This window comes from Podarcis bocagei (assembly GCF_964188305.1).
Source record: "Podarcis bocagei genome assembly, chromosome: 1".
Lineage (NCBI taxonomy): Eukaryota > Metazoa > Chordata > Lepidosauria > Squamata > Lacertidae > Podarcis > Podarcis bocagei.
The window spans coordinates 57,271,975-57,299,271 of NC_138125.1; positions in this window are offsets into that span (position 1 = coordinate 57,271,975).

Sequence of the window (27,297 nt, forward strand, 5' to 3'; positions counted from 1 at the left end):
AGTTGGAGCTGACGATGGATCGCTTCCATTTCTTCTACAAACTGTTCGGCAGCCGGGACGCTCCATCTCTCCCCCCCTCCCCCGGGGAAAGCCCTGGGATGACACCCGTAATTAGCCAAAAAGGGGCTCATCCCTGTGGACACATTCTCCGCATTGTTGTAGGCAAATTCCGCCAATGCCAGCTTCTCTACCCAATCATTCTCTCTATCATTGACATAACACCTCAGGTATTGCTGGAGGATGCCATTTGCTCTTTCTGCCTGCCCTTTGGTTTCAGGGTGCCGGGCAGTCGAAAAATTGACCTCAACGTGCAGTAGGCTCATGAGCTTCCTCCAGAACCTGGACGTAAATTGTTTCCCTCTGTCTGACACCACCCTCAAGGGGGCGCCATGCAACCTAAAAATGTGTTCTACAAACAATTTAGCTGTCTCTTCCGCCGTGACTGCATGCGAGCAGGCTATAAAGTGGCACATCTTGGTTAATAGGTCTACTACAACCATGATGGCGGTTTTCCCTTTGGACTTCGGCAAATCAGTCATAAAATCTATCGACACTGCCTCCCATGGTCGTTCTGGTGTGGGTAGCGGTTCTAATAACCCCGCCGGCGCCCGCCTCTCTCCTTTGGCTCGCTGGCATTGGTCACACCCTCTTACATACTCCCGTACATCTTCCCTGACCTTGGGCCACCAATATTCCCTGGTGACCAACCACATGGTTTTGTGTTGCCCAAAATGCCCCGCTGTGGGGCTGTCGTGCAACTGCTTGAGTACTCTTCCCCTCAATTCTCCTTCCGGTATATACAGTGCCCCCTTGTAATACAATGCCCCGTTTCTCTCCTCAAAACCTCCGGGCGTTTCCCCCTCCCTCCTGAGACCTCTGAGTTTGTCCTGGGTGTATTCATCATTCTCCGTTCCCTCTACCAGTTCTCTTTGCCCCACCAATGCCGCCCCACACACCCAGCGGTCCTCTGGGATGACATGTCTCTCTTCGGATGCTCCCTCCCCCTCCAAATATTCTGGTTTGCGTGAGAGAGCGTCCGCCCTAATGTTCTCTGGGCCTGGCACGTAACAAATTTCAAAGTTGAATTTGGAGAACTCCTGGGCCCATCTCACTTGCCGTTGGTTGAGTACTCGTGCCGTTCTCCAATACTCTAGGTTCTTGTGGTCAGTGCACACTTGCACCTTATGTTGCGCGCCAATTAGTAGGTGCCTCCATCTTCAGAACGCCTCGTGAATGGCGAGTAGTTCTCGGTCATACACCGTGTAGTTCCTCTCGGATTTGTTCAGCTTTCGCGAGAAAAAGGCACACGGTCTCCACTCCAACTTCTCTTTCCCTGGCTGCAGAAGCACCGCCCCTATCGCTCTGTCTGAGGCGTCTGTTTCTACTCGCATCGGTTTTTGTAAATCCACATGCAGGAGCTGTTCTTCAGAAGCCCTTTTCAGCTCCTCGAATGCTCGCTCCGCCTCCTCCGTCCAAACGAATTTCTTCTTACTGCTGAGACAGTCCGTAATTGGAGCCGTCAGATGGGCAAAGTTTCGGATGAACTTCTGATAGAAGTTTCCAAACCCTAGGAATCTCTGCACATCCTTCTTCGTTCTCGGTGTTTTCCATTCCAGCACCGCTTGGACCTTGCCTGGATCCATGGCCAATCCCTTGTCTGACAAGCGGTACCCCAGGAATTCCACCTCCTTGGTATGAAACTGACACTTCTCCAGTTTCACCCACAGTTGGTTGGCTTGCAGTTTGCCCAACACTTCTCTGACGTCTCTCACATGCTGCTCCTCATTCTCTGAATACACCAACACGTCACCTAAGAAGGACACGCAATTCTTGTAAAGCAACGGCCCCAGGACGTGGTTCATAAACGATTGAAAACACGCTGAACCTGCTTGTAGACCGAAGGGCATAACGAGATATTCAAATGCCCCCAATGGGGTGAACATGGTAGTTTTCCATTCATCCCCCTTCCTTATTCGTATCAGGTTGTACGCCCCCCTCAGGTCCAGCTTTGTAAAAATCTTTCCCTTCCGCACCCTTGTCAAAATGTCATCGATTCTGGGCATAGGGAAGGCCACTGGTTCTGACACTGCATTTAAGGCCCGAAAGTCCACGACCAGCCTCGGCTTGTCCGTGTTTTTTTTATCCACAAAAAACACTGGGCTGCCCCCCACCACCCTGGACTCTCTGATGAAACCTCTCTTCAGATTTTTGTCAATGAACTCCCTTAGTTCCAACATCTCCCTGTCTGACATGGCGTACAGCTTGCCTACTGGGAGCTGTGCCCCAGGGAGTAAATTGATTTGACAGTCAAAGGGTCTATGCGGGGGTAGTTGGTCAGCTTCCCTTTCACTGAAGACGTTGCACAGGTCTGTGTATTGTCGTGGCACCTTCTCTTTCTCCGTTACTTCGGTCCCTGCTAGCGTGGCTTGGGCCCCTGCAGAAGCTTTCCCCTCTTTGCAGTGTTCTAGACAGTGTGCTGACCCCAAGGAAACCACTCTCTGATGCCAGCCCACTAGTGGATCATGTAACGCTAGCCAGCTCATCCCCAAAATGATGGGAGCTCCTCCCAAGGTGGCCACATTAAACGCTATCAGTTCGGTGTGTCTTGCCACCTTCATAATCATTAGGACGGTCTGTAGGCTAACTTCTCCTCCCAACAGCTCCCTGCCATCGATCGTGGTCACCTGCAGGGGGTTGCTTAAAGGGATAGTCTGTATCTGGTGTTCAGCTGCAAACTCCTTGCTCATGAAATTACAGGAGCTGCCTGAGTCCAAAAGCGCCTTTATCTTTAGAGGGTGTCCATTTGGCAGCTCTAGCGACACCTCTATCACTAGGGCTGGTTTAGGAGGTTCCGGCGTGGGCACTTTCACTGCTCTTTGGCCTGGCTGCTGTGCCCCGACGGTGGCAGCCAGGCGTTGGCTTTTACCTGCTCCGGTACTTCTTCCTCTCTCCCCCCAACAGCTCCCGCCATCCCTTGCCATTCCTTTCTTTGGGGGCAGACTCTGGCAAAGTGACCTGGCTGTTGGCAGAGATAGCATTTCCTGGCGCCTTTCCCCTCCTTCCTTCCCCCTTCACTGGGCTTTGAAACTGCGCGTGCGCGCGCTGTTCCGACTTCCATTGGCTCTGCCGGCGGGAAAGTTGGCTCTGGAATCTCTGGAATGTGGAACTCCTTCCAACGTTCCCCCTTCCCTTCCCGCCTCTCCAAAGCTCTCGCCTCCTGGCGCGCTCCTATGGTCAGCGCGGATTTGGTCAGCTGGTTCATAGACTCAGCCCTGGGGCCCCGGGAAAGTTCATCTTTCACAGCCGAAGAAAGCCCTTCTTCAAACAGCATTTGTATGGGTTCCGCCGATAGGTCCCACCCCAATCTGTGGATCAACATGGTGAACTCAGTCCAGTACTCACGGACAGATCGGCTCCCCTGTTTGCAAGCCATTAACTGTCTGTGCACCACTCCCAGCTCAATATCGCTGGAAAACATCAGATCCATGGCTCGAAAAAACTTCCTCGTGTCCTTTAGGACGTCATTATTCGCTGCCATCAGGGGCCTAACCCAGTCTTTCGCCCCCTTTTCGAGATGCCCAATCACGAATGCCACCCGCGATTCCTCGTCGGGGAAGTCATCAAACTGCAGATTGAGGGCATATTGCATCTCTGTCCGAAAGGCATGATAGTCCTTGGGCTCCCCCCCAAACTTCTGCACCAATCCTGGTACCTTTCTGGCGAGTGGGGTGGTCTTCCCCTTCCCTGCATCTTGAGCCCTCCTCTCCTCGAGCCTCGCCGTCTGCAGCGCTAGCTGGACCTCCAACACCCGGTACCTTTCTTCCAGGCTTGGACCGGCTCCAGCTCCTGCTTCTCCGGTGGCGGCTGGGTTGCTCATGATGCCTTCTGTTGCACAAGCTGCTTTCAAAGACTGTCGGAATGCTGTGATGGGATGATGAGCTGCTTGTGCGTAAAATCCAAGTCCCTCAGAGTTTGTTCAAGTCCGCAAACCTCTGTCTGTAACGGAGCCCCTTAAACATGGCTCCGTCAGTCACTGGCAGATTCCGACAGTGGTTGCTTTCGGAATCGCTTCCAACATAAAAGCTCCTTAACGGAAACACGTCTTCTGGACTCACGGCATGACAGTTTCCGGCGAGGAGTGGGTGTCCCTATGGGAGGTCCAGAAACCTCCCCACTGTTCTTGCTGGAAGTGTCTCTGAGCCATCCCTCCTGCTCACTTTCCCTCAGAGACCCTCCTCTCCCCCTGCTGGTTCCCTCTTTAGCTGCCGAGTCTCTCCCAACCTCCGTGAGCCCTTCCACCACCTGTCCTTCCGATGGCAGTTCCCTGACAGCATGTAAATACGTTTCTGTCTATCTCCTTTCCCTGCCGGGGGAGCAGGAGGGAGGGGGTGTGTTCTTCCCACGTTAGGGAAGAATCGCCTATCGAGACCTTGCCTGTGCTTGCTGGGGAATGCAGCCAGGGCGGTCAACAGGAGACCAAGCCGGGTGCCTGGGAGAGTTGCCAGTTTCTCCCGATAAAGGCTTGATTTCCGACAGCTACAATAATTTAATTCTTTCACAGAAAATCGGCGCTTCAAAATAGTGCAAATTCTGTGGGAAATACAACACAATACTGACGATGGGAGATTCTTGCTCAGTGCCTTGGTCTGTGGGGTTCCTAGGGGTTATGTGGTACTTAACATCTACATCTAGGGCTGTCCAGATTTGTTTGAGCCCAACTCCCATCAGCCCCAGCTTGTATGACCAGTAGACATGATGGGCCCTGTAGTTGAGAAACATCTGGAGGGCCACATGTTGTCCACCCTGATTTGCAGGCAAATTCTGTGAGAGATTATCTGGGGATTTGGGACTGGATGACATCAGTCTGACACCTTTTTCATTTCCATTCAACAGCAATGAAGTAATAGAAGCTTTGAAGTTGTTGAGTGCTGTAGTGGATGAGGTTGCATTCCCTTGAAAAACAAGGCCTGCAGATTAGGACTGCTTTTGGACCTAGCCTTACTCCTAGGTGTTCAAGTGAAGACTATTACACAAAACTGATTGGTGCACCAGATATATACCTTCCCAGATGAAACATACAGTGGTACCTTGGTTTACAACCATAATCCATTCCGGAGGTCCGTTTGTAACCCAAGGCACGCTTTCGCCAATGGGGCCTCCCGAAAAAATGTGTTCGTAATCCAAAAAAATGGGTTGTAGTCCAAAAAAAGATTGTAAACCGAGACACGCACTTCCGGGTTTGACGTGTTTGTAATCCAAAATGTATGTAAACCAAGGTCCCACTGTATCATGTTACTGACACACGTGCCATGGCCAAATCCAGATTGGGTTACTGTATTGTATTATTATTATTATTATTATTATTATTATTATTATTATTTCTTAAATTTGAATACTGCCCTTCATCCGAAGATCACAGGCTGATCACAACATAAAAATACAAAATGAGAACACAAAATACATAATAACACAAAAATCAAAAAGCCCAATAACTCCGCTTCCACAAACACATCATTTTAAAGGCTATAGAATGCTAATTAGACAAAAGTCTGGTTGTAGAGAAATATTTTTGCCTGGTGCCTAAATATATGTAAAGAAGGTGCTAGGTAAGCTTCCCTGGGGAGAGCATTCCACAAACAGGAAGCTACTGCATAAAAGGCCCCTTGCGGTGTTGTCACCCTCTGGACATCTCATGGAGGAGACACACAAAGAAGGACTTCAGAGGTTGATCGCAGGTTCTGGGTCGGTTCATATGTGGGGAGGCGGTCTTTCACAAATTCTGCCTGTTTTGTGTGTCCCTTACCTTGCCGGCCCCACTCCACCTCATCCCTCTCCTTGTGCAGAACCACTCTGACTCCCCAGCTCCTCTCTTCTCAGGAACATCTTACTCTCCTTAATTAAAAACAAAACAAAACCCAGAAACACTACATTTAAAAAAACCAAGCAGTTAAAAATGATTTAAAGCATTTTAAACAATTAGGGCAATAATAACAGCAACATAATCCCCCCAAATCCTAAACAATACCCCAATCCCAATGGTATACCCTAACTGTAACATGGTATATTTGAACAGTCCCTGCAAAGCACTCCGAAACATCATTAAGTGCAAACTGAAGAAACCAGTTTGATTTCTGGAGCCTGCCTTGCTGAACATATCACTCCAGTTTTCTTTCAGCAGCTCATTTCTGGATGCAACTCAACGTCTGGTTCTTATCTAGAAATTGGTTGAGACGTGAGGCAGCAGGGTTTTTTTCCTGTTGTGACACTCAGGTTGTAGAACTCCCTCCCTAGAGCAGTCCCATTTACCTTCTGCCTTTAAATCTTCCTGCAAGCTGCGAATACCTTTGAATTATTGTTATTATTTTGCATAGCTTTTTGTGTGGGTTAAAGCTGTCTCTTCCCCACTCGCTGAATTGTTGCTTCAAGTGTATGAAACTTAATTTAGTTACAGGGACTATGTGTGCTGCAGCAGATTACTAAACTGCTTTGAGTTTCTTTTTGAAAGAAAAGTGGGCTATAGGGCTATAGATTTCTCAAATCCCTAAAGAAAATCAAGATAAATCTTCTTGTAATGCACTTTGTGAATGGTTTGCTTGCTTGCTTGAGAGCTGCCATTTCTATAAATACGACGGACACTTTGTACTTGTTGAGGTGACGCATACTGAAGCAGGGCGGTGAAGGCAGATCTCTCCTCCCCCTGTACACACAGACTACTTGCTCCAGCATTATGACATACTGTGTGGGGTAGGTAGCAACAAATACTCCTCCCTTCCCTTCTTCCACCTGCTGCTCTTGCATGTTTATTTGCATGGCCCTTCTGTCTTTACCTCATGCGGTCCTGATGCCAAAGGGATTGCCAGGATCTCTGAGCATGCTGTGATAAAGACGTGCTGTGCGCCTTGTAATACAGAGTTAAATTGTTATTATTATGGTATCTCTGACAGTGATAATCGCGGTGGCTTTTTGCATAGCTTCTGCCCATTGCTCACTGCAGACTGTATCATTTTCAGGCAGCAATACGATACCTCGTAACAGTGAAGTGGCCTTGTTTAAAAGGCAGAAAATCCCATGGAACAACTGGGAGGTAACACATGTACTCATGGACCTCTACAGTTTATGGCAGGTACAGTGGTACCTCGGTTTAAGAACAGCCCTGTTTACAAACTATTCAGTTTACAAACTCTGCAAAACTGGTAGTAGTGTCCCGGTTTGTGAACTTTGCCTCGGTCTAAAAACGGAATCCGAACAGTGTAAGGGCACCGGCAGCGGGAGGCCTCATTTAGGAAAGTAACCCTCAGTTTAAGAACGGTTTTGGTTTAAGAACAGACTTCCGGAATCGTTTAAGTTCTTAAACCAAGGTACCACTGTACTTTAGAAGGTGCTTCCCAACAGCTACCTTCCTAGAAAAGAGGCTGCTTTGGGCCAAAGAGATTGAAGGGAGCCAGTATGGTGTAGTGGTTAAGAGCGGGAGGCTTGTAATCTGGTGAACTGGGTTCACGTCTCTGCTCCTCCACATGCAGCTGCTGGGTGACCTTGGGCTAGTCACACTTCTTTAAAGTCTCTCAGCCCCACTCACCTCACAGAGTATTTGCTGTGGGGGAGGAAGGGAAAGGAGAATATTAGCCCCTTTGAGACTCCTTTGGGTAGTGATAAAGTGGGATATCAAATCCAAACTCTCTTCTTCTTCTTCTTCTTCTTCTTCTTCTTCTTCTTCTTCTTCTTCCTCTTCCTCTTCACAGTAAGGTTACATGATAAGGGTGCGTACAGAGATTATACCTCAACCCATGCTTCAAGGAAGGAAACCAAGGAACAAAATGAAACAGCCTTTACCAAAGGTGTCATGGTCTTTGAAGAAGCACAAACTCAGGGCGAAAGGAGAAACAAGCTAAGAGGAAGGCACATTTGACAAACCCTCACCGTGATCAACCCCAGCCTGGAAACCTATGTCCCCACTGTGGAAGGATGTGTGGATCCAGAATTGGCCTCCACTTATGGAATCACTGTTAAGACCGTGATCATAGAAGACAATCTTACTTACAAGTGATCGCCAAAGAAGAGTGGCCTTTTAATTTGGAATACACACAGGGCTGATGCGCACCCCTAACATACAGTGCATAATTGCCTCCCCCACATATACATAAAACATAAGGCTGTCATCACACATTCCCCATTGGAGGATTTGTAGCACAATCCTGGATCTGCATGAAATTGCAGCACAATCCCCTTTAGAGGATTTATCTTTAAATAATTTTTATTAACAAACCAATCAAATCACATTAATTCCAAATTACAGAGCCAAATTTTAAAATTTTGTTGGGGGTACCCATATTTCGAGTTCCGAAAGGGATCCGATCATCTTATTGCCGCTGCTTTGATGTTCACAGTTCTGTCCAAATAATGTTCACAATTCTATCCAATCCTCTCTTTGTTGTTTTCCCTCATCTCTTCTTGTTGTTTTCATATATTTTCCTTTCTCTTTGTGACCTCTGATAGTCCCCGCAACCCATTGGAGGATTTATCATTCCTTTTAAACAACAGACATTTAAGTAAAGTGGGGGTAGAGGGGTACTAAGAGGAAAATGTGAGAGGAAAATGGTGGTTTTAAGCAACAGTGGAGTTTGAGATTACGTATATTGACTAGGAAATGTGCACAATTCCCTCTTCATGAATGGTTGAAGTGTACATTCTTCATGAGGCTTGGTGAATGCACACAATGGCCAGTTGCTATGCACATTAAGCTCTCAACACACAACCACACACCCCTGTACCTCTGCTTGTTTCACCTCGCGTGAGTAAAACACTTCCTCCCCAAATATCTGAGTTGATTCCAGGAGATCACTCAATGAACCAAGGAGGGGGAGAACATGGCTTTTAAAGGCACATGAAAAATTGTAGTCTCTTTTACCACTTTAGGTTACAGTTCCATTATAGTCATAATAATAAAGTAGAACTATTAGTGAGAAAACATTTTTTAAAAAAATAAAATGTTGTGCTTTCCATTTTGAAATGACATGCAGATATCATAAATACAAACAGAATACAGTAATGATATGTCTTTGCTGGCATATGCTCAGAAATGGATATTAACATTTTCTATGTGGCCTAATTAATCAGTTATTTTCAGAAGTGTGGCTTTGTTTCTGAAAACAATTATGGATTCAAAACTGGATGCAGCAAGTTTCACGGATGTGATATTTTAATGAAAGTGGCTTGGCCCAAAGCATTTGAACACATTTGGGTTTGCTGAAGCGTAATTGTTTAATATCATATGTTAACTTCTAATTGCTGAGTTGTGGTTATAGCTCTACTTCCATTAGGTGACGGATGAAATCTTTGATGAACAATGTAGTCCTCCCACAAACTGCACAAAGAATAAGGGTTTATATGAATAACTTTGCATTTATGCTTGTAATGAGAACAAATGGACTAAAACGGAGGGTTATTACTCAATTTATTGCTAGAACATGGATGTGCAGTAAGAAGTGATAGGATTATGTTTGCCGGCATATTCATGTAGGATTTAGCCACTGAAGCAAGTTCTGGCTAAATATTACCAAAGGCAAGTCTTGAAGCTCATGCATCTCCTTGGTTCAATACAACCAACTTATGAAGAAGACTGTGTGTATTGTATATTGCTGTGATTACATGACTGGAAGCATGGGATTGAATTTGGTAAATGGCTCAGGATTCACCAAACTGGGAAGCCCAGGACTCAGCTAGATTGGTAAAGAAAAAGTGTTTTATATGTGTTATAACACTGTGACACCAGATGGTGCTGTAGAGTCCCATCTTTCCCTACAGGATTTCCCTGTGTGAGTTTACAATGCATTTAACTGAATTGCTTCTTTGACATGTCTAGATCCAGGCCCAGTCTCACACTTCTCTAGTTATAGATTTAGGCTTGAAAATATGTAGGCATGGTAGCACTTCTGGTTCCAGAAGCAGCAGGACCTAATCTTCACTTACCAGGGTTGGCTTTGTGTGGCTGCCTACCTGTCAAACCCATAATACCATGTGATTGACAGGTGGGTGTCCATGTCCACCTGTCAAAAAATTGCACTTCTCTCAATTTTGTAGTGTTATTATCCAGCCAAGTTCTCATAATGGTGGAATGTGAGGCACTCAATTCACTCTTAACATAGGGCAATGACTGTGGTCCTATAATTGTTGATCGTCTGTGTTTTCAGGTCACAAAATTCTGCTTTCTTGAATGAGGAATTTGACTGTTTCGAAGGTATTGCATTAAGGACATCTTTAAGAAACAAGGAATAAGATTCTTTCTCTGAATATAAATTATTGTTTGAATGTATAGCTGCAACACTTTGTTAATGCTCTCTCGCCAAAGGAACAATATTTTCTGAGAAAGTAAAATTGCCAGGAAGCTGTAATTCACACAACACATGAAAATATAAATTCACCACTTAGTCTGTGACAAAGCACGGCATTGAGTTTTTCAACCATAAATAACTATGAATTTGTCAAATGACATCTTGGCCCATAAGAACAAATAGTTTTCTTTGAATACTATTCTCCACAGCTACATGAATTGAGTAAGTGCAGTCTTCTTTTTTAATCAGCAGTTCCCACTCAAAAGCCATAGTAAGACACAAGAAAGCAGAGCATCTCAGAAGGTTCCTTTTACTATTTTTATATCGGACACAGTATTTAACATGTGAATGAGTTGTATGACTGGCTGACCAAGGGAGCAGGCTATCTATTAAGTCATCTGACACTAATATACATGAATTAGGAGGAAATAATCTATGGTATGTCAGCACCGTGTTCTCAGAATTTCCACAGTAGGAAGCTTTTTACATTATTATTAATCACAGATACTGAAATGGACTGGAAATGGAACAGAATTTTAATGCAAATTGGCATCTCTTTCTCTCTGTCATATTACAAACTAATATTACATTGCATTCATGCTTCTTTAGTATGCCAGAAAAAAAAATATTCTTGTTGACTTCTAATGTAGGTAGGTAAAGGTAAAGGACCTCTGGACAGTTAAGTCCAGTCAAAGGCGACCATGGGCTGCGACACTCATCTTGCTTCAGGCCGAGGGAGTTGGCGTTTGTCTAGACAGCTTTCCGGGTCATGTGGCCAGCATGACTAAACCGCTTCCGGAGCGACGGAACACCATAACAAAAGCCAGAGCACATAGAAATGTTGTTTACCTTCCCACCGCAGCAGTACCTATTTATCTACTTGCGCTGGTGTGTTTGCAAACTACTAGGTTGGCAGAAGCTGGGGAAGCTGGGGAAGAGCAACAGGAGCTCCGCTGCACAGATTTGAACTGCCGACCTTCTGATCAGCAAGCCCAAGTGGCTGAGTGGTTTAGACCACAGCGCCACCCATGTTCCTTCTAATGTAATGACATATGGAGTACACATGTACCTTCCTTGTAGGACTAGGCCTACTGATGCAATAGCACCATGAGGGGCTATGTTAGTCTCTATTGGGTCACTGGCTGGATCCTATATGAAAATGCTGGCAAACATAAACCTGACTCTACTCACTACCTATCTGTGCTCTAATGGCAATTCCAGCAATTTTGATCTCTTTGGTTTTATGTGTGAGACTGCATGTGTGACTAATTGAATTAACTTTGCATGCACTTCTAGTTCTAGAATCGTTCTCATAACATAAGTATGTTATAGGTTATTTAAGGTTGATCTATAGTGGTCTTACATTTCATGAGTGACTGGTATTTCACGGTGGCAGATATCTGTTTGTTTGTTTGTTTGTTTGTTACATATATAACTCACCTTCCTTCCAAGGAGCTCAAGGTGGCATGCATAATTCTTCTCCTCCCCATTTTACCCTCAAAGCAACCCTGTGAGGTTGGTTAGGCTGAGAGTGAGGAAATGGCCTAAGGTCACCCAGTGAGTTTCATGGCCTTCAGAGATGGATCTTATTGTCTGGGCCGAACAATGGGGTGGAGACGCTCCTTCAGGTATGCTGGGCTAAGGCTGCTTAGGGCTTTAAAGGTCAGCACCAACACTTTGAATTGTGGTTGGAAACGTACTGGGAGCCAATGAAGATCTTTCAGGACTGGTATGTGCTAAGTGGGGATTTGAACCCTGGTCTCCCAGGTCTTAGTCCAACACCCCACCCTTTAACCACAATGGCTCTCATATAATGTCTATTTACCTGCACTCTCTATCTCTTTACCACCATTCGTTTATTTTCTCTGTGTTTATAATCTACATTTTTCATAAAATATATCAATATAGCTTACAATATAAATCATACAATATACTCTGCCCCTTGACCCCAATGGGCTTTATTCCCTGGCCCCAGCACCCTACCGCTTTGCACCCCCAAACATTGCCAAGAGTTCTGTCCAGATACTCTAATTTTGTACAACTCTATTCTTAATACAATGAAACCTTCAGGCCAGGAGCAAGGAGGAGACGTTACAATAATTGAGAAAGAATTGAAAACAGAGCAAAGGTAGAAGAGGGGGCAACTTTATTGCCAAAGATGAGATGAACAATGAAGATTTGCCTAAGAACATAAAAACTGGAAGGATATGTAGACTGACATAAGCATCCCAGTGACTACATAACTGCAGAACTAATGCTGAACTTAAACATACTTTAATTTAGTCATGGAACATGGGAGTTTAAAGAAACAAAATCTTTGAATATTTTCCATTTCCAAGTTGCAATTTCAAAATATATTAATCTTGACTATCACATTCAAAATATATGTAATGTTATTCAATGAGGATATTATTTCATAATCATAAAATTCTCCATATGTTTAATGTTGGTGACTTTTCTTGAAAAGTCCACTTGAGACACTTAATTCACACCCTTGTTGTTCCTCTGCATTATTTGTATTCAACAGAACATGCTCTGACCCTGTAGAATAAAAAGAGCCCATTTCTAACTGAGCCAGGGTTGTCTTTAGAAGATATGAATTAATTGCCAATTTCTGCCAAACTATGGATCTGTAATGTACCTTCAGTGGCTCTCACAAACTGCATCATTGTGATGCAGCAAATTTTCCCTTGAAACTTGCTGTTTCAATTTCTAAAAGTGTTAGCTTTTATCTTGTCAATTTGGCTAGCAGTGATACGAGATAAAGGTTTATCCTGATTTTAGGACTGCGTAACACCTTGAAAATTGACAATTGCTTACTTGTATCTCGACACTTGGTAATATCTCTCCTTCCAGACATTGCAGCTGGACCTTCAGTTTTCAGAAGTGACAAAAATATACTTAACTATAATTGATGTAAGCTGGAGCCACTTAAAAAAAAAAAATCCTGCACAGATGCAACAGTCGTGGTACATTTCGTGGAGCAATGACACACATCAGCTAAAGGGTTAAGGAAACCGTACAATTGGAAACAAGAATCCAGATCAGAAAATGGAAAATACATTAGTCAATGTTGTTTGACAATTGCAGCTACTAAAGCTGCTACATCTACAACAGGAGATAATTACTGGGCAACTCCAGCCGGCTCCCTCGGCCAATAAAGCGAGATGAGTGCCGCAACCCCAGAGTCGGCCACGACTGGGCCTTTATCTTTACCTTTACCAGCTCACTAAACACCTTGGTTATCATCAGAGGGGATGACTAGTACCACTGATTTTCAGACAGAAGTGAGACAGACTATTTCCTAAGTGTATTAGATAATTATTGAGGCTTATCCAAATATCCTGCAACTGAACCTTCAGTGGGAGAGAAGGGAGGGGTGAAGCCTGTTTGAAAAATGGGAAGTGATATTCATGTGGGAAAGGGCTTTCAGAGGTGAACGCTCACATTGCTCTGTCCCAGCTTCTGCCAACCTAGTAATTCAAACACATGCCAGTGCAAGTAGATAAATAGGTAACACTGCGGCGGGAAGGTAAACGGCATTTCCATGTGGTTTGGTTTTGTTTCCATCACAGTGTCCCATTGTGCCAGAAGCAGTTTAGTCATGCTGGCCACATAATCCAGAAAAGCTGTCTGTGGATAAACGCTGGATTCATCAGTCTGAAACCACCTATCAGCTCCCTGTTCGCTGCCAGTGGCCGCCAATCATGCTCCCACTTGCTGCGACAAGGGCAGCTGTCTATTGGTTGCCGCAGCGGCAAACAGGGCTAATGGCGGCGATCAGGCAGCTGCGGTGCGAGTGGTTGTGTGCTGCATTCCGGAGGGTGAGCGATTTTCGGGATTCCTCCCCCCCCCCCAACAATCAAGCGGCCCAATGTCGAAAATCGCTCACACGCCAGAATGAAGCGCAAGCTTGAGTTTTTAAGCAGTGATTGGGTGCTTGATTGTTGGGGGGGGCAGATGCCAGAAATCGCTCACCCGTCGGAACGAAGTGCAAACCCGAGATTTTAAGTGACAATCGTAAGCGACGCTAGTCTTTGTGTGCTGCATTCTGGCGGGTGAGTGGTTTTCGGCATCCCCCCCCCCCTCACAATTAAGTGGCCGATCGCTGCTTACAATCTTGGGCTTGCGCCAAAAAACCATTCACGCTACCCGTGTATAAGACGAGCCTCATTTGGGGGTCAAAAAAGCTTGTCTTATACACAGAAAAATACGGTAACTATTTTTACACTGTGCATGGGCTGTATGCACAAAGGGCATTTGCTAGGCAGCACATCTCTTACAAACTCTTGTCAACAAAGCCCACAGCTTCGGTGGAAACTCAGAGCTTCTTTCTTTCATAACTTCAAGGTTCAATCGTTGTCATGTGCTCTACATAGGGCTGCATTTAATGAGGGCTCAGATGATGTAGAACCACTCTATTTCAAACTGACCTCTTTTGTTCTCTGAATCATTTTTCCTATGCAAGAGACAGCATGCAGAACGGCATGGTTGCGAAGCCGGCCTTCTGATGTACACTGCCTACAGCACTTTCCATGAAGTTGACACCTCAAAGGTGCCATCCAGATTGTAGAAATAGCTGCAGACTGTCACTAGGGGAAATGCACTTCAGACTGAGCTTTCTCCTTGTGACTCTCCAGCTGCATTTCCCAGTCTGCATGTGCAAAGCAGCCTGGATTGTGGAGTAAATGGAAAGGCATCAGAGGCTTGCTTGCTGAGGAATACTAGTTGCAAGGGATGGACAAATCAGTTTCTGTCAGCTTCTCATTCCCCCCCCCCCAATCTCCAGCTTGTCCCATTTTCACATCAGCTTGCTTTTTTTAAAGTATGCATGGAAATCCACATGCATTTTGTGTGCATTTCTCCTAACATACATTTTTGCAAGGAATTTCGCAGCTCTCCATAATACAACACATTTTTGTATGCTATTTTCACTAATCTATGCATTCTGGGGCACCCTTTCCCCTGCTCTATGCTATTCTGTACACATTATTTGTTTGGAAAGCTGCATTGTCAATTTTGAGAAGCACACATTTTAAATAACATGTATGTTTTGGATTTTGTGTTGGTTCAGGAAAATTGAATTAGGTTGATTTGCATTAGAATATAAAATGAACAAATTTCTCCCCCATCCCTACTGGTTACTCAAATAATTGTAGAATTGTACAGTTGGAAGAAATCCAAAAGGTCATCGAATCCAACCCTGGGACGCGGGTGGCGCTGTGGGTTAAAGCCTCAGCGCCTAGGGCTTGCCGATCGAAAGGTCGGCGGTTCGAATCCCCGCGGCGGGGTGCGCTCCCGCTGCTCGGTCCCAGCGCCTGCCAACCTAGCAGTTCGAAAGCACCCCCGGGTGCAAGTAGATAAATAGGTACCGCTTACCAGCGGGAAGGTAAACGGCGTTCCGTGTGCTGCGCTGGCTCGCCAGATGCAGCTTTGTCACGCTGGCCACGTGACCCGGAAGTGTCTCCGGACAGCGCTGGCCCCCGGCCAATAGATGTGAGATGGGCGCACAAACCCCAGAGTCTGTCAAGACTGGCCCGTTCGGGCAGGGGTACCTTTACCTTTACCTTTACAGTTGGAAGAAATCCAAAAGGTCATCGAATCCAACCCTGGAATGCAGGAATCATAGCTAAAGAATCCTTGACAGATCATCAGAGGTCACACTGGTGTTCTAAGGTCTGAAATGGCTCTCTCAAGCTTCAGTAGACATCTCTTTTTTTGACAATAGAACTATCAAGCAAAAGTGGCCTCTTGGCTGTACTAGAGCTGGTAACAGTGATTTAAGCAAGAATTCATTAAATTGTTTAAGTAATTTGAGGATAAACAGGTTTGATGAAGGGAAACTCCATGCAGCTTGGTTAGCCTGAATTTACAAAGCTGAATAAAATGTGTGCTTCTTAATCTCCTTTGTTTTCTGTAGAGGAGCCCAAGATGCATGTGAATCCCATATCCTCAAAGCATAGGTGCCAACTTCATGGGGCTGAGGACAGCTCATCCACCCCAAAGTATGTGAGAATGGGGCAATATTGAGGGGCCAGGCCCCACCAGGCCTCCCTGCAGCGGTGGAGAGCCTCGCCAGGCCTCCCTGTGGCGGCAGCATACGTTTCCGAGTCTCACAGCCTTTTCCCAATGCACATGACATCACACGAGCATATTGCACGTGTGACATCATGTGCACACAACAAGCCCCCCCCCCCAATGTCACGTGAAACATGGTGCCTCTGCCTCAAAGCTCGCACATTCATTATAAAAAGGGGCCACACATACACAAATATTTTCCTTATGGAGCTCTGGACCAGACCAATAAATAAATGTGGTCTGTTGAACACCTATCCAAGTAAGCTACAAGCCCAGCTCAGCAATGAATGTGTTAGCTTTCTAAGTAGTGTTAAGCTGGAAGGGGGCTGAGGGGAGATAAAGAAAGAAAAGTAATAACCGTAGCATTGCTACATTCTAGTGTGGTTGAAAATATCAGACAGAAAAGTCCACTGAGAGCCTTATCAGACACTTGCCTGGCTCTCATAGGAGATGCATAAATATATTTCTGTAACACTGGAAGAAAATTGGGAGGTTCTTGTTTCTGTTTTAATTTTTTTTATCACAGATCTTCCACCTGAGTCTCAGCTGAAAACCAATAGAAGAAAAAGTGCAGTAATTTCTTACAATATGAACTCAATTAAAGTTCCAAAGAACTTCAGCCCTGAATTGGTGCCAACTGGGATGATATGCCAGCCAACAGCTGCCAACGGATGTCAGATGTCTCAGACCAGATTAAATTAGCACCTTTAGTTGTTGTTTTTCTTAGTTTAGCATTTTTATCCCGTTCCATTATGAGTGCAAGAGATTTTTTAGGTGACTCTCACTATAATATGCACCACAGATCCTGATCACATTATTGAAAACTTTGTCTAGACTTCTAAGAGCCAAGTCTACAGACTGGCATTTTAATATGATTGCTACATGAGAAAGATCTTCATTTGCTTTAGTGCATTAGCCTAGTCTAGCTAAGTCTAGCTCTTGTTACTTCATTCTGAACAACCACAGATAAGACAGAAGTGCAAAGATTCCTGTCTTGACCTGAAGCAGGGAACTGAAATCAAAAGAGGGTCCTGGAATAACTGAAACCATTTACTGTGAATGAACAGAGTCCTTCAGCATAGCAAAAAAGCAATGCAAGCCAATGACATGGTAGACACTATTCTATAACATTCTGGAATTCAGTGACTACTAATCTTTATGGCTATATTTTCTCCAGTATCAAAGACAATATACACTGGGGTACCAGGTGCTTGAGATTGTGACTGGGAGAATGCTCTTGAAGTGTGGTAGGAGAGCTGAAACATCTGGCAACCAACGCACCACTTTGGTTTCAGAAAGTACATAGGTAGACAAGTCTACAAAGCCTAGGACACCAGCAACTGGCAGACCCAAATTGGGCATCTCAATGGGAAATAGGCAGGCTTTAGATCCAGGAGGCATTAGATTCAGCATATTTTTCACCAGCCGTGCTCCATACTTGTCCCACCCAATTAATGCCCTGTGACAGGATACCAGCAGCAGAAACACCAATGGTAGTACTGGACTACCACTTCTCTGTGCTTTGGGTCAGTACTGTTGGGTCCTCCTCTGCATTCTTACTCCACCAGCATCATGGACCAGAAGATTGCTCGATAATTCTACAAGAGTTGTCTTCATGTACCAAATGCTTGGCTATGACTCCTTCTCTGAGTTATTCCTGGCACATTAAGAAGTTGAATGGAAGCCAAAAGTTATTCAGACTGTGAGGCCTAGTTTAAACAAGGTCCTGGATGTGTTACTTTTCTTTCTTTCTTTTACACTTTTGCTAAAGGTCACTAAATTGTGAAAAAAACAAATAACCTTTGAAGAAACAAATGCCTTCAGTTTTTTTGGGGGGGGAGCCTTACGGTGGCCCTGACCCAGGAGATAAGTAATACTAACATACCCATCCCTCCAAGCCACAAGAGTGGAAAGAGTGTGAAAAGTAGCAGAGTAATTGAAAAATGCACTAATTGAAAACCCTAGATTCAAAGGAGAGAATAGCAAAATATCCAGGCTGACACTTTCACATGGGGTGTGTGTGTGTGTGTGTGTGTGTGTGTGTGTGTGTGTGGAATACTAGTTTGTCAAGTTTGATATGGTATTGTATAAAGCGTGTTCTCACTAAAGGAGAGCATGTGTTGCGGATGGGTCAGACAAAGCACCCTGTAGTAATTAGGTGGATTGGTTTAAGGGGCCTACTTTTGGCTGGAGTTGGTGTTGCTGGGGTAAATTTGATGTTGCAATTTTGGGGGAGGGGTCAGAGGTTATTTAAGGAAGGTCCACAGCAGGGTACTTTCTCTTTCGCTGTGGACATCGGATCTCCCGCCCGCCCTCCCTTGTTGGGCTTGCGCTTTGACCTTGCTTTGCCTGTCATGGGGTCGTTCGCCTTGGTGCGGGGGCCCAGTAGGAATTTACCATTTGGCTGATTAGTGCGTGCCTCTTGGGTTTTGCCTACTGCTTAGCAATACGTCACAACTTGTAAGGTTGGCGGTTAGGCATTGGTTTAAATTGGTTGGTGGAGGGGTATGGATTGGCTGTGCCTGCCCCTCCAATGAGGTTGCTGCATGGGAATTCCGTTAAAGGAATTCAGGGACTTACCATCCATTCGTCCAAGCCCCTGGAATCGGGCTTGGGCCGTGTAAGTTCCTAGGAGCATGCGGGGAGAAGCTGAGGGTCTGTGCCGCAGCTCCGCCTATCCCTGAACTTGTTCCTCCACACTGGCTTCCGCTGGAATCCGGGAGCCAGTGCTGTCCCCAATGCGGGAGGGACAGCTAGTCGTAACCAATGCCTAAGCAACCACTCACAATTTGTATGCAAATAAAGTTGTGGCCAAAATTATGCCAAAAACCTTAAACAAAAATTCATGTGTGATGTGTGAGTTATTGGGGTTAAGGGTGTTTTGGGGACCTCAGCACGCAATGGAGTTTAGCAGATTTGGAAATACCGTATTTTTCGCCCTATAGGAAGCACCGGCCCATAGGATGCACCTAGTTTTTTGGGGGGGAAATAAAGGGAAAAAAATATTTTCCCCCCCAGCCGCGGCTTCAGCATGCCCCGCGCTCCAGGCAGCAGGCTGCTATCTGGAGCCTAGGGAGCCCTGCGGGAACTCCCACGGGCTCCCCAGGCTTGCGGATATCTGCCCGAAGCGCGGGGCGCTCTGTGAATGTGGTCTGTGAAGCAAATGCACAGTCTGTCTGCTAAACTCTTAACTTAATCTGTTTAATTCTGTTAAATGTAACATAGCAATAATGGGCAAAGTGAAACAAAAAACATGGGGAGCCTAAATAGGCAGGAAGAATAAAATATTTTAGTTAATATGTTACCGGTTAGCCCAACAGGCTTTTTGATTTCTGTAGACTGCCATCTTTTTTCCTCCCTTTATTTGGGCAGACAAAGCATTTGTGCTGCTTAACCAGTTTACAACTCTCCACAGCTCTGAGGGAGAATGTTTGAAGTGAGGAGTCTGATCTACTCATAGTGTGATGTAAGACACTCACTTTTCAGATGTTTTGGGTGGGTTTTGGGGGTGGAGGACAGTGACCTTCACTGCTCTGAGCAACAAGCAATATATTTCAAGGGGGAAAGCACATTTTGAGAGAAATGGACATATTTAGTTTCCTACAATGCCTGTGTGAGGTGATCTGCTTGGTTTCCAGAAATATGAAGTTTCCACTTTTCTGTTCCAATAAAATGCCTCTGATATTAAAAACTGTCATGTAGGGTAAAGTCTGTTAGCATTTTATAAAAGCAACTTTCCTTTGAGGTGGGGGGAGACCTGTTAGAAAGAAGTAATTACAGCTCAAGAATTTACATTAGGATCTCTGCCTTCTCGCACAGTCTTGCCGTATTGATGCCTGTCGATTCCTAGTCAAAATAAACCCACACACAGTTTTGAATAAAATCAGCATTTAATCACTTGCTACTAATAACGAGTAATGGCAAGGGGGAGAGACACTCAGTGGGGGAATGTCACAAGAAAAAGAGAGAAATTATTTATGCTATCAAGAGGAGTGTCTTTTCAAACAAAACAACTTAGTGTTTCAAATGCAAAATCACTTTCCAATTATATCAGATAGTTTGTATGAACACGTATTGTTTACTTTAATAATATACACCTGCTTTTCTGGGTCAGTGATCACCAAAAGCAGGTACAGAATAAAATAAAAACAAAGTTTCTAAACAAGAACAATAAAAGCAAAACAAAATACTAAATGTCAGAGAAGTTAATCAATAATAACAATAATAATAATATCCCTTCCCAACAGGTTGAGACACAGGACGCACAACACTAAACAGCAGCATTAAACTTAAAAGAGTCAAAGTGTGCAATGACCCAGAATGCACAAATCAGGAATTGCCTGTAATTTTTTACATAAGTGGACTAAAAAAACCCATCCAATAATAGCAAATGCCACTCTCATTATTCTACCTGATTTCAAAATGTGGCTATTTCTACTCCAGTTTCCATTTCTAATGGAATTCTCCAACCTCCCTATTCCAAGCAGCAGAACACAATGCAAGCATTCAGAACTGAATGTAGCATACAAGGCAACAATTATGAATGATGGCAGCCCCCAAAATAGCCAGAGCCCAAGCTGTTTAGCACAGTGAAGGGCAAACACAAAACCAAACTGAGCCCAGCGACAAACAGCTAGTTGGTGCAGATAAAAAAAAAAGACGAGAGTAATATGCTCCAATTGGCCAACTCAGGTATTCTGGTGGTGGCATTTTGCACTAGTTAAATTGTCCCAATAGCTGAAGGCAAATGTTTTACATTAGTTATATGTGTCCCCTTGACCGAAGGGATGGTCCTTCTATCTGGGATGGTCGTCCTCTTCCACCGAGTGCGCAGCTTCGGGAGGGACGCACATGGAGCGGTGAGGGAGGAAGGGGACACCCGCCTAGCCAGCCAGATCAGCCGAATCAACCCTGGCGATCAATGGGGTGACAGATGTCGCAGCCAGATCGCCCTCACCACCTTCCAATCGCCATCTCCTTCCACCACTCACAGCTGGGGCTTCCCAGCTCACCCCACCTCCAGGATTCACTGATCTTAGCCCCCGGACGTAAGAAGTGGGATATCTATTTGGAGCAAGAAATAAAAGTTCTTCTAAATTCCCCTGGGATCCTAGCCCTGAAAGCTCAGCTGTTAACAATGAATGCGAATCACTTCTTAAGCTTCCAGCAAATTCTAGCCTACTTGCTCCCTTCTCTTACAAAACCTGCCCGTGCGATTCTAACCTGGAAGAATCAAACTTGGTTTGACCAAGAATGCAAACAGTGCAGAAGTAGGCTTAGATTTCTTCAGTCTGATATGGAATCAGACAGCACCCAGAGCAAAATCAGGGAGTTAGCTCAATTCCGTTCATACTACAAGAAGCTGCTCCAACATAAGAAATTGCTCTTTGCGAAAGAACACTGGACGGCACTGTCAGTGGCCATTAAAACCCGTGACGACAATAAATTCTGGAATTTAATTAATGCAGGTTTAAGACCCCCCTTATTCATCGTTAATAACATCACAGCAGCCAGTTGGCACTCTCACTTTGCTCAGTTGTATGCCGCCCCAGTTTCCGACATAAGCGTAGTCTCCAATCTCCCAGCTTCTGCCTTGCCCACCTGGGAGCCAGTCTCCCCAGAGAGATGTATACAACTAATTAGCATGCTATCAGGGGATAAATCCCCGGGGGGAAGATATGATACCTCCGGAGGTATTCTTATCGAACCAGACGTGGTGGGCCCCTATTTTAGCATCTCTCTTTACCACTATTAATGCTACTCTTAAGATTCCACCTAACTGGAAACAGCATAGTCGTCCCAATATATAAAAAGGGGGACCCACAAGATCCGCGTAATTATCGACCTATCAGCCTGCTGGACATTTCATATAAGGTGTACTCTAGATTCTTGCTAGAGAAATTAATCGAGTGGGCAGATGAAACAAAGTTATTCCACCCGGAACAGGCTGGCTTCCGTAAAGGTCACAGCACATCTGGCCAATGTCTTGTTCTATTTACCCTGATTGATAAATACCTAAACAGGTTCAACTGTAAACTACACGTGGCTTTTGTGGACCTGACCTTCGCTTTTGACTCCATTACCAGAGATAGGCTATGGCAGAAGCTTAGTTACACCAATATAGATAAGAGACTCCTCCTCCTTCTTATGGAAATTCATAATGACATATCGGCCAGAGTAAAACTCGGCCCTCTGGGAGCTCTTTCTGATTCTTTCCCTCTGAATAAAGGGGTCAAACAGGGCTGCCTCTTGGCCCCTTTTCTATTCAATTTCTATATCAACGACATCGTTACAACTATGAAGGCCCTAAATCAATCTGCCCCCTCCTTACAACATCTCAAGATACCCATATTACTCTATGCGGACGACATGGTGATATTGTCACTAACCAAGCAGGGCTTAAACAACACCCTCAGAGGGCTCATGACATATTGTGATACCAACTCCCTCAAAATCAATTTCGCCAAAACCAAAATTCTCGCTTTGGGTACGAAAACTCGGAAGTCATTCTGGAATTGTGAGGGCCACTATATTGAATATTGTTCAGCATTCAAGTATTTGGGAATCACTTTTCAGCACGGGCTTAGCTGGTCAGCTCACCTAAATATGACCATCCTGGCTGCCCGCAGAACCATCAAAGCCTTGGAGAAATTCTTTTATGCTAAAGGTGGCCAGCTGGTTCCACCAATCAGAAAAGCATTTATCAGTAAAGTACTCCCGATGTTACTGTATGGGGTTGAAATCTGGGGGTGGAATTTAAAAACACTACAACGGCTGGAGATTTTGCAAAACTCTTTTGCACGAAAGATACTGGGTCTCCCCAAGGGCTCGGTTGCTGCACAGTTAAGAACAGAACTGGGCCTCCCCTCCATTGTTGCGAGAGCCCACATTAGAATTATTAGTTTTTATTGTAAATTAATCAATGCCCCAGGTTCCCTACTAGACAGGCAAGCCTTTTTAACTTGTTCTCATAGCAACAAATGGTCCAAGGCCATGGAGACTATTATTGCACGCTACTCCCTCCCAGATCTAGACACGCTGTCATCTTGGCACCAACATAAAATCCGGGCCTGGATTCTTATAAGAGACGAGGCCATGGACCGGGCACACTCCACCACAGCCCGCCTCTCCACATGGCTCCCTAAAGTGAGAGTGGTAAGATCACTTGCCAACTACTTGATAGAACTGACGGAGCCCAATTTGAGAAGAGCGTTTACTATGGCACGTTTTCATTCTATACCCACGGCCTTCCTTCAGGGTATTTACTCTAAGACCCCTATTACTCAGCATCTATGTCCATGCACAATGAATGAAGTAGAGGACTTCATACATTTCTTTTTCTACTGCCCTATTTATGAGCCAATAAGATCTAAGCTCCTCCTCTTGATCCCGCCCACCATTACGTCTAAGGAAGACTGTTTGAAATCGCTTCTTGTGGACGCAAATCCCCAAATTTCACGTGGGGTGGCAATCTTCATAGTGCAGGCTCTGAAACTCAGGGCTACTCTGACAGGGTAGTGTGTCCTAGACCTGGACCTGTCTTAATTCTTTTTATTACATCCTTTTTTTTCTTTTTTTTTGCTGAGCTTATTCTGGGGCCATTTTATGCTTTATATATATCCGCATATTAGATTTCTGGCGCTGGCAACTAAATCTCTGCATTATTGTCGTAGGTTAATTTAAATGTCATTACGCCGGCAATATCGCCTTGAATTTTGCCTGGTTGCTTGTCTCTAGCATTTTTGTATTGTCTTTTTTTGCTATGGCTGTATGCTAATGCAATAAAGGTTTTGATTGTTGTTGTTGTGTCCTAATTTAACACCAGCATTTGGTTCCAGTAGTGGATGATGGGGCAGGATGCGCACCATACCTGTGGTTGAACTCATAGTTGCTGCATCCCAGGAGAGAGAGGGCAATGTGATGATGAGACACCCAAACACCAGCAGGAACATTGGACTGGCTCCACTAGTGTGTTTGTAGTACACTGACCTTGCTGCCATTTCTCCCCTCTGCTCAACATCCTCATATGCAACACCAACACAGGTGATTGGAGGTGAACACTGCCACCCTATTCCACCATCTACTACTGATCATGCCATTGATCTTCTGTCCTGATTAGCTTCTCCACATTTACAGAATTGGACACGGAATGGGGAGGGCAGAGAGGCAACAGGGTTACCATGGTCTTCTTTGAATCATTCATCTGATGAGGAAAGAGGAAGAACCATGAAGCTTCATGGACTTGATTGACATGTGCACTTCATTACTTCATGACTGCAACATCTACCGCACACAGAACATTTATATCATCTGAGAGTAACTCAATTAGCTCTGAGCTCCCTTGCGGACTACAGGATATGGATTTGGCTGATGCAATGTGAATTACAGTTTGCTCCATGGCAAATGAATCTTTTGGGCTGTTAAGTGATTTATCATTTTGCTTTTATAAGGGTTTGGATAAGACATACACTCTGCAGACTTTGGCCATAACTGGAGTCAATTGACCCAAACATTCTATTTTTCATAATGAGGCCTTTTAAAATATTAGTCATCTCATCATACTTGAATAGGTTACAATCTGAAGAACAAGGTTAATGAATAGCAAGCAATGATATTTAAGTAAACTATTGTCCAAGTTTCAAATGTCTCTGTCATTACCAAAGTCAATGACTGAAGTTTGAAATATCAAAAGATAAATAATTTTATAAGTCTTATGGATAGAATTAAACCGTTAAGCGATTTTATGCACCACACTCCCAGTGTTCAGGCAACAGAAAAGTCTGAGGAAGTGTACATATGTATTGGGCAGAAGGATAGAAGGGTTTGGGGGAGTGAAGAATCCCTGATTTTTTTCAAAGGTTTAAGTGGGAGAATGCACTGGGAGGAGAGCAGAAAGAAGAAACACTATGATGCACTTACATCAACACAACTGGACACTTTCATCTGCCCCAGCTGCAACAAAACATGTCTCTCCCATTTCAGTCTCGACAGCCACAGCAAACACTGTGCTTTAATTTCTAATGGTTTAACTTCACCTCTGAAGGCACACTCCTCCATTTTATTCTGAGACATACAGATGCCAAGCATCATCCAGCCATGGTGGTTCAAGCAAGCCAGGCTCAGCTCCTTTGCATGATTGGCCCCGTTAACTGGTGTACCTTTCTACCATCCTTATTTTATGGTAAATAGATTGCATTTTTGGGCCAATCACTCATGAGAGTCCAAATGTACTGCGAATGCATATAAATGTAAAGGTTTCAGGATTACGTGCAGATATCTTTGAAAGCAGAAAAAGGATCGAGCCAGGCTTCCAAGGAGCAAGCATGACTTTTGCACACACACACACACACACACACACACACACGTAAGTTTATATTTGCCTATTCACATATGCAAGAACAAAACTTCCACATGTGGAATCATACTCTTTGCAGACCCAGAAATCCTGCTCAAGTATATGTGTCCATCAGTGTGTGAGAGAACAATCACATTTTTTCAACTGGGAAGTCAGGTGAAGGGTGTAGGAATGGCTGGAGAAGGACAGGTGAAATGAGAATTCAAATAGGAAGAGGAATTGTGAAATGCTGCCCCATTGCATTCACAGTGGGGTGTGGATAATATGTCAACCTCCCACATGTGACTGGAATGGAGTTTGGGCAGCTGGGGGTCTCTAAAAGATGTCTTTCGATACCTCAAAAGTTGCTATATGTAGTACCACATTATTTTTGTCCCTCTGTAGTTTAGATGCCAGATCTTCCCTTGGTGATACAGGGGCCACCACTAGTAGCAAAATCAAGCTACGGAGACTTTGCCAGCACAGGACAACAAGTGGAAGGGGGAATTTAAAATTAAATATAATTGACAATGTTCCTTCATTGCATCCAACATAGGAACCATGCTTGTTTCGTTGAACTGGTCACTACTGCAGCCAAGAAGATGATGGACAGACAGATGATGTTCTCTTTCGGTTTGTGAGATTTTTTTTGTTTTCTCTCTCCCCTAGATGCCTTTTAACAAATATGCCTACCATCAAAAGTGTAAAGGAAAAGTATTTATGAGCAGCCATTTGAATTCCGAACAGCTGCTCTGCTTGACCAAATTCCTGCCTCTTTTATATTTGTTATTCACAAATATTCATGAGAACAGATTTTGTTTTGTTGTGTTTTGTTTATTTGTGGTGTGCCAGTTCTTTGTTGGGGAAATTCTCCTCTGGTGCAGAGAGACATGCTGTGAGTTGGTCTTCCTCTGTTCCATTTGCAGATCCACTGGATCTGCATAGTAGTAAAGGAGAAAAGTATCTCCTTACTGATACTGCCCCTAGACCTTGATCGAGAAGATCATAACTACAGAAAAGGCAAGTGGTCTGTACACTCAGAAATCCTCATTTCTTTTGCCAGGCAATGGGAATAGACGAAATAAGTGCATATATCAGGAGTGAATTAAAGAACTTTACAGTGGGGGGGGGGAGTTTCATGGGTCATTTATGGGTTCGTCTCCAAATTCCAAAGGGTGACTAGAAAAAACCCAAACTGCAGAGGAAGAGAGGGCTCTGCAGAAGAAGAGAGGGAGAAGGCAGAGTAGGCTTAAATAGCAGCATTCGTGCCCATGTGATCCCTAAGTTCCCCACCCCATGGGAGACACCAACATGTCTTCTCCCAAGAAAGGAATGTATGGCAAAATCAACCTTGATATAAAGGGCAGGTGTGGTCCTGGAAGCCAAGATGCAAGTTTGGGACAAGTACTCTTTGGTGAGAGAATCCCAACAAAGATTTAAAATAAAAACATGCATCAAAAAAGTATGGAAATATAGACTGTTAAACCTTCCAAAGCCCCAAAATGTCCCTTTTTAAAAGTTCTCTCCAAAGCTTTCCCACATCTGTAGCACAGAGCT